Source organism: Microcaecilia unicolor, chromosome 3, assembly GCF_901765095.1.
Source record: "Microcaecilia unicolor chromosome 3, aMicUni1.1, whole genome shotgun sequence".
Taxonomy (NCBI): Eukaryota; Metazoa; Chordata; class Amphibia; order Gymnophiona; family Siphonopidae; genus Microcaecilia; species Microcaecilia unicolor.
Genome location: NC_044033.1, coordinates 71,318,423 through 71,325,410, shown reverse-complemented (window position 1 = coordinate 71,325,410; position 6,988 = coordinate 71,318,423).

Here is a 6,988-nt window from a genome sequence, read left to right as displayed (position 1 = left end):
GACAGATTTGGATGGTGCAGTGGTAGAAAAGAGGTACGAGACACTGGAGGATAGGGTAGTAGGGTCAATAGCCTGAAGATTCCTAGATAAATTGGTTAAGATTGGACGGGATTGGGCAGGAGGAAGTTTAAGTGTGAAGGTTGTTAGATGATAGTCAGAGAGGGGAAGATCTGAGGCAAAGGAATTGGAGGGAGAGCAGTTATAGGAGAAGATAAGATTAAGACAGTGACCATTTTGGTGAGTGGGGGGAAATGGAGCATAGTTGGAGATTGAAGGAGGATGTTAAGGTGAGGAACTGGGAAACGTAAGAGTTGGAGGGATCTTTAGCATGAATAATAAAGTCGCCAAGGATGAGGGAGGGGAAGACGGATCATGAAAGAAGGAAAGCCAAGCATCAAAGTCGCTGAGAAAGGATGAAAGGGACTTATCAGGGAGATGATAAATAACTGCTATTCAAAGAGGCAAAGGAGTGAATAGGCGGACGGAGTGGACTTCAAAGGAAGAAAAGCAGAGATACTGAGGTAGCAGAAGAGATTGAAATTTGGAAGAGGGTGAGAGTAATAGTCCAATACCACCACCGTGGCCAGCAGGGCGAGGAGTATGGGAGAAGAGATAACCACCATGGCAGAGGGCTGCGACTGAAGCAGAGTCATCAGGGCAGAGCCAAGTTTCTTTCTGTTATGGTGAGCAGATGGAGGCTACGAGAGATAAAAAGGTCATGGATATAAGAAAGGTTGTTGCAGATGGAGCGGGCATTCCATAGGGCACATGAGAAGAGCAGAGAAGAGGGGGAGAGGAGAGGAATAGAGATGAGATTGGAGAGGTCACGGTGCGACCTGCACAAATAGGATGAGGGTTGGTGAGGGGGACCAGGATTGGGATTGATGTCTCCAGCAGAGAGAAGAAGAAGGAGTAAGAGAGTGTGGAGGAGAGTAGGAGAGGAGTGTCGATGAAGACCACGAAGGTGAGATGAACTCAGATAGAATGGGAAAGGTACAATGGAAGGAATGAAATGTTGAAGGCAGAAAGCAAGGAGGGAGGAAGAGGTCAAGAGAGATGGTGAGGTAATAAAATGAACGAAAGGGCAATGTATAACTGTAGTGCACAGTGGCTTTGGGTGGAGGAGTAGATTGGGAAGGGACAATACTAGGAGGAGAATGTGAAATGGAGCCATATGTAGTGACCCCCAGTCAAAAGGCCAGAACTAGTTTGAGACAATCATGCAAAGTCTCACCTGTAGATTTTTTTTTTATGCCACTAAATAACTCTGAAGCCAGGTACTACACTAGCCTTTCTGGTTGTTGTGAATAATTTTTCTTCCCTATTGAGCACATTCCTGTCACCTCCTTACAATACTTACATCCTCACCCTTCAGTTTTGAATGATGTCATTATTTATGTGGGCAAATAATAGTGTTATATACTACTTCTATCAGCAGTGGACATCAGCAATTCCCATGTCCTTCCTTCCCCCAGTTCCCTCTAGTGTGGATACAATTACCTAGTTACCAACTAAGGTATCATGTTACAGCTTGCATTTTCTGCTCTCCTGTGCTAGCAGTTTATTCCAGCCTTCAGCAGCAATCCTCTTCTTTATTTGGCCAAGCAGTTTATTCCAGCAAAAGTAATTCTTCATCTCTCCAAAGCTCTTGAAGAGGGGGAATTCAGTAGCATGTGCATGCAAAGATATTTATGTTGATCAATGCAGGACTTAACTAATAGCCATTCCCCAGAGATCTGGACACTCTTCAACCTCTCATATAAGCCAAAGTGAGTCTGGATCCTGTAATATGCCCTTGAGCATTACAAACAACTTGTATGTAGAGGGAATGAAAAGTCTTTCCGTTGCAGTACTCTTGTGATGGCCAAATAGGCACATGTGTGCAATCTATCACCCCCAGCACGATGGGATAAAGGCCCTTTCATAAAACAGAATGATAGTTTGTTGTTTGTGCCACATAGGCTGCAAGGTCTACATAGTCAAAGGTGGGATGAGAAAGGTGCTTAGAAACGTGCAATGCAGAATGAGGTTGCAGGCTATCTGAGGTGCACAATGACTGCAAACACAGTCTCAAGGTTGCCAGTGGCAAGAAATATAAAGAGTATAGTGACCTTTAGGTGGACTTCCATGGGCCACCTCTGTGTGGTACAGCAGAATACAACATCAAGCTGTTGGCACAGATGGTGGATAGTAGTACTATCAAAGTGAAATCTATTGAGGAAAGGTCAGCTGTGAAGTCCAGAAACTGGTTCTTGGGATGCCTATTCCCTGATAAGGCTGCCTGGTCCTGGCTCTTCTCTGTGCCATATGTGCCTAATGAAGCAATGGTCTGCACAAACCAGCTGTTGAAGTCTCTCATTATGATTCCTATGTGCTCCACCAGCACTCTGTGTGGCCCACCACTAGCACCCCATATGGCCTTCTATCAGTATTCTGTGTCCCCCCCCCCCCCCCCCCACCAGCATTCAGTTGTACTACACAGTGGCAGCCTATAAATACTGATGTATTCAGAGACACTCACTGTGAGACAACAAGGCAGTCATGGACACATACACAACAGATCTGAAGGTAAAGTGGCTAGCAGGTGGCAAACACAAGAGTGCCTGACAGGGGAGAGGTGGAAGACACAAGGAGGTCAATATTCAAAAGGCTGGAGAGGCTCCTGTCTGATTAAACCATGCTGAGCTGCCATTCCTAGCTATTCAGTGGCACTTAACCAGATAGGTGCCAAAGAATATCATCTCTGACTGCCAAATTTCCACAAAGTACAGCACACAGTAACATTGAACATTAATGTTAAGTATTTGTTTTGTAAGTCAAAATCACACATCTGCTGTTTTGTTGATTCATGGGAATTTTCTCACATTACTGTCCTCAGTGAAAAATCTGGGGGATTTTCCTGGGCTTGTGTATTTCCCATGAACATTTACTCTAAACTTAAAATCAATAAGCTTAACACACAAATTCCCATGAAGGCTCTGATGTATCACAGCACAATTATTTTTACTTGATGTTATTGACCAGCCCATGTTCCTTACATAGTGGAACAGTGCTAAGTTTTGACTCAGTTCTACATTTTTTTGTTTAAAGTGCATCAAACATGTGAATTCAGACTGGAACACTTCAGTGTCGTTCCAGCTGTCAGATCAGAGAGTTGTTTTTTGGTTTTTTTTGCACTTGTGACCAATTGCCTTTCCAGCCACCAGAGAATTCTAATCTGTTGCTAGGTAACGTTGCATCCATAGAAGCAGCAGGACACGATTACATTTCATGCTCTTAAAAGTTTATGTCATGGTATCCTTCAGTATCAATTCTAGCTGGGTAAGCACTTTTTAGTTCTTGAGTTACAAATATTTTAAACACATGGAATGAAAACTAAACAAATCATTATTATTATCCCATGGTGTTCTGTAGAGTTGCCAAAGAAGAGGAATGGCCAGCAGGAAAAAGGAGGTGATGGAGCCTTTATATAAGTCTCTGGTAAGACCTCATTTAGAGTACCATCAGGCTCATTTTCAAAAGAGATTGACGTTCAAAAAGTGACATGTCAGCATTTGGACATCCATCTCACAGAAACGTCCAAATTGGTATAATCGGAACCTCATTTTGGACGTCTTTCTCCAAAGTCCATCAGAAGGACATCCAAATCTCAAGGGGGCGTATCATGGGCATGTTCAAGGCGGGACCTGGGCGTTCCTAATACTTGGACATCTTAGTGCTGGACGTTTTTGCTTTGTTCCATTATGGCTGAAAAACTTAGATGTTTTAAACTAGACCTGTTTTTATTACAAATAAGGCACAAAAAGGTGCCCAAAATGACCAGATGACCACTGGAGGGAATCAGGGATGCCCTCCCCTTACTCCCCTAGTGGTCACTGACCCTCCTCCCACCCCCAAAAAGTGTGTTGAAGAACATTACTTGCCAGCCTCTATGCCAGCCTCAAATGTCATACTCAGGTCCATTACTGCAGCATGCAGGTCCCCGGAGTAGTTTAGTAGTAGGTGCAGTGCACTTCAGACAGGTGGACCCAGGCCCATACCCCCACTACCTGTTCACTTGTGGAGGAAACTGTGAGCCCTCCAAAACTCACCAGAAACCCACTGTACCCACATATAGGTGCCCCCTTCACCCGTAAGGGCTATGTTAGTGGTGTACAGTTGGGGGTAGTGGGTTTTGGTGGGCTCAGCACACAAGGTATGGGAGCAATGGTCAGATGAGTACCTGGGAGCATTTTATGAAGTCCACTGCAGCGCCCCCTAGCTTGCCCTATTGCTGTCCTGGGATGTCAGGGGGACCAGTCTACTAAAAATGCTGGCTCCTCCTACGTCCCAATGGCTTGATTTTGGACATTTTACACTTGGATGTTCTTTTTTTTTTAATGGCCGAAAAACAAAGACGTCCAAATCACAGGATGTCCATAGTATTTTCGAACACAAAAGATAGACATCCATCTTTTTCAAAAATGATCTTCTTTCCTGTTCGGAATTTGAACGTCTTTGTAAAACGTTCAAATTCTGATTTAGACGAAAATGCCTCTCTATGTAAAATTCTGGAGGCTGCACCTTCAAACAGATATAAATAGGATGGAGTCGGTCCAGAGGGCAGCTACTAAAATGGTCAGTGGTCTTTATCATAACACGTATGAGGGCAGAGTTAAAGATATCATTATGTGTACTTTAGAAGAACAGTGGGAAAGCGAAGATATGATAGAGACATTAAATAACTCCATGACATAAATGCACAGGAAGTGAGTCTCAATTGAAAGGAACCTCTGGAATGAGGGGGCATAGGATGAAGGTGAAAGAAGATAGACTCAGAAGTAACCTGAGGGTGGTGAATTTGTGAAACAGCCTTCTAGTGGAGGTGGTGGAGACGAAGACTGTATCTGAATTCAAGCAAGCTTGGGAAAAGTACATAAGATCTCTAAAGGAGAGGAAGGGATACTAGATGGAATGGATGGGTAGACTAGATAGGCCATATCGTTTTCATTTGTCTTCATTTTCTTATATTTGTATCCATGTGGCGTTCATTGAGTCCATTCACTAATGTGAATATTTCTCTTGCCATTTTAAAAATTTCATATGCAAATTTAACTCCTGTAGAGAAGTAGTTTGCCAGGCAAACCAGCAATTCTAAGTATTTCTTTTGTTTGTGTCAGGTCTTAGGCAAGCCTTTATCAGTTCTGCTACCTCATTTCCAGAATGATAAGCGGGCACTTCAAACCCAATACTGTAAGTATACATCACCAGATGCAGTCTCAGTTCTTAAGCAAATCTTCTTTAATGTTCTAATTTGAACAAGGAGAAAATAACTTACAGTTTGTTGCTTGACAGGCAGTGTAGCTTCTGGTACCACTCTCACTCAGTGTGCCCTGCACTTAGGAGAACTGGGACAGCTGAGAGATAACGCTGAACAGCAATAGCAGGTGTTGGGTGATAGATGTAGAGCCTAGGTTGTAAAGGTAAACTGTAGAGGGTAAACAGTAAAGGATAAAAAGACTTAATGGAATTACTGTGATTTTGGAGGCATGCACAACTTGCTATGTCGGAGGGCTGCTCCTGCCATGCTCTAGGAGAGAGGGAGGGGAGGGAGCAGAACAAGCCCAGCATTCTAGAAGGCAAGCAACAAATAGGAAGCCTCCCATAAGCACATGTGCTCTGAAAGAGCCCATGAGAGAGAACTACAAAATTGCATAAATTTGTAGTCCAAGGGTACACTTTCATCTCTTAAAGGTACAAGCACTATATACTGATAGATGCACTGCAATCTGAAATAATGAATGTCCAACCTATACATATAAACAATAGGCAACCTGCCTCCATGCATATGGGACAGAACAGCTTGCTTTGCATTGAGAATATAATTATAAAGGGTAGTTTCTTTCACTGTAAGGATGAAGAGGGCAAAATGATAAAAGGTATGATGATAAACAGGGCTTTTTTTGAGGGGGTACTTGGGGGTACTGAGCACCGGCACCTTTTCCATTGTCTGCTAAAATTGACCCATGGTCCCCAAGTTTTAATGAAAAACCTCAGGCTCTACATACCAATTCTGCCTTGTCATATATTCTGTGACTGGTTGCAGGGGGCCCGGCTATTGTGGGGAGGGTCCCTCAGTGATCACCCCACCCCTGAAGGGTGGCCTGGCATTTGAGTACTGGCACCTTTTTCGTTAGATAAAATGCACTGATGATAAATGAAATAAAGATCAGCACTGCCTGATTTATCAAGAATTTTTCCCTATTCCATGCATTTTGGAAAACTGATTGATAACTTAGCCAGTAAGTTGCAATTTTCAGCTTTGTGCATGATGTCTTAAATTAATTGACATGGCCTTCTTGGTGTGTGGTGATCTGAGGCTATATCGCAAAACTTTGTGTTCAAATACATGAACAAAACAGAACTTGAAAGGCCATAGCACAGGGAGGTTGCCACAAGCTCATGCCACTTAATTGTGCCTATCCTCTGGATCTAAAGAAAATTTACTTAGGTTTGTCTGTGTCCTCCCTGTTATTTTAAAGGTATCCACTAGCACACATTGCATTCATTTTAAATAAGAATAGGTATGCTTGTATCAAAGTTTGTCTGTAAGAAAGATTACCTTAATTTAAACTGTACCCATTCACTCTATTTTGCCATTGTCTTTTATGCAATTTATGAGAATATCACAATACTAGGTTCTAATTACTGTCTTATGTTAAGTGTAATCGAAAGATCATAAGAGTGTGCTTGGCTGATCAAGAAATGCAGGAAAAATTATTGATCATATTATAACAAGGAATGACTGGGACCACTTTGATGGAGTAATGGAACTGTGGATCTTGAAGTTTCACACATATTAATGCATGGTTACCCTCTGTTTTGAGAGAGTTCCCTGTTGTTACCACTTTCTCTCTCTGAAAGCTTATAGTACATGTGTTAGATCTAATTTAAGATCTGTCTTCCTTTTAGCAGGAAAAACAACTTGGGAGTTCAAGGGGCTGTTACT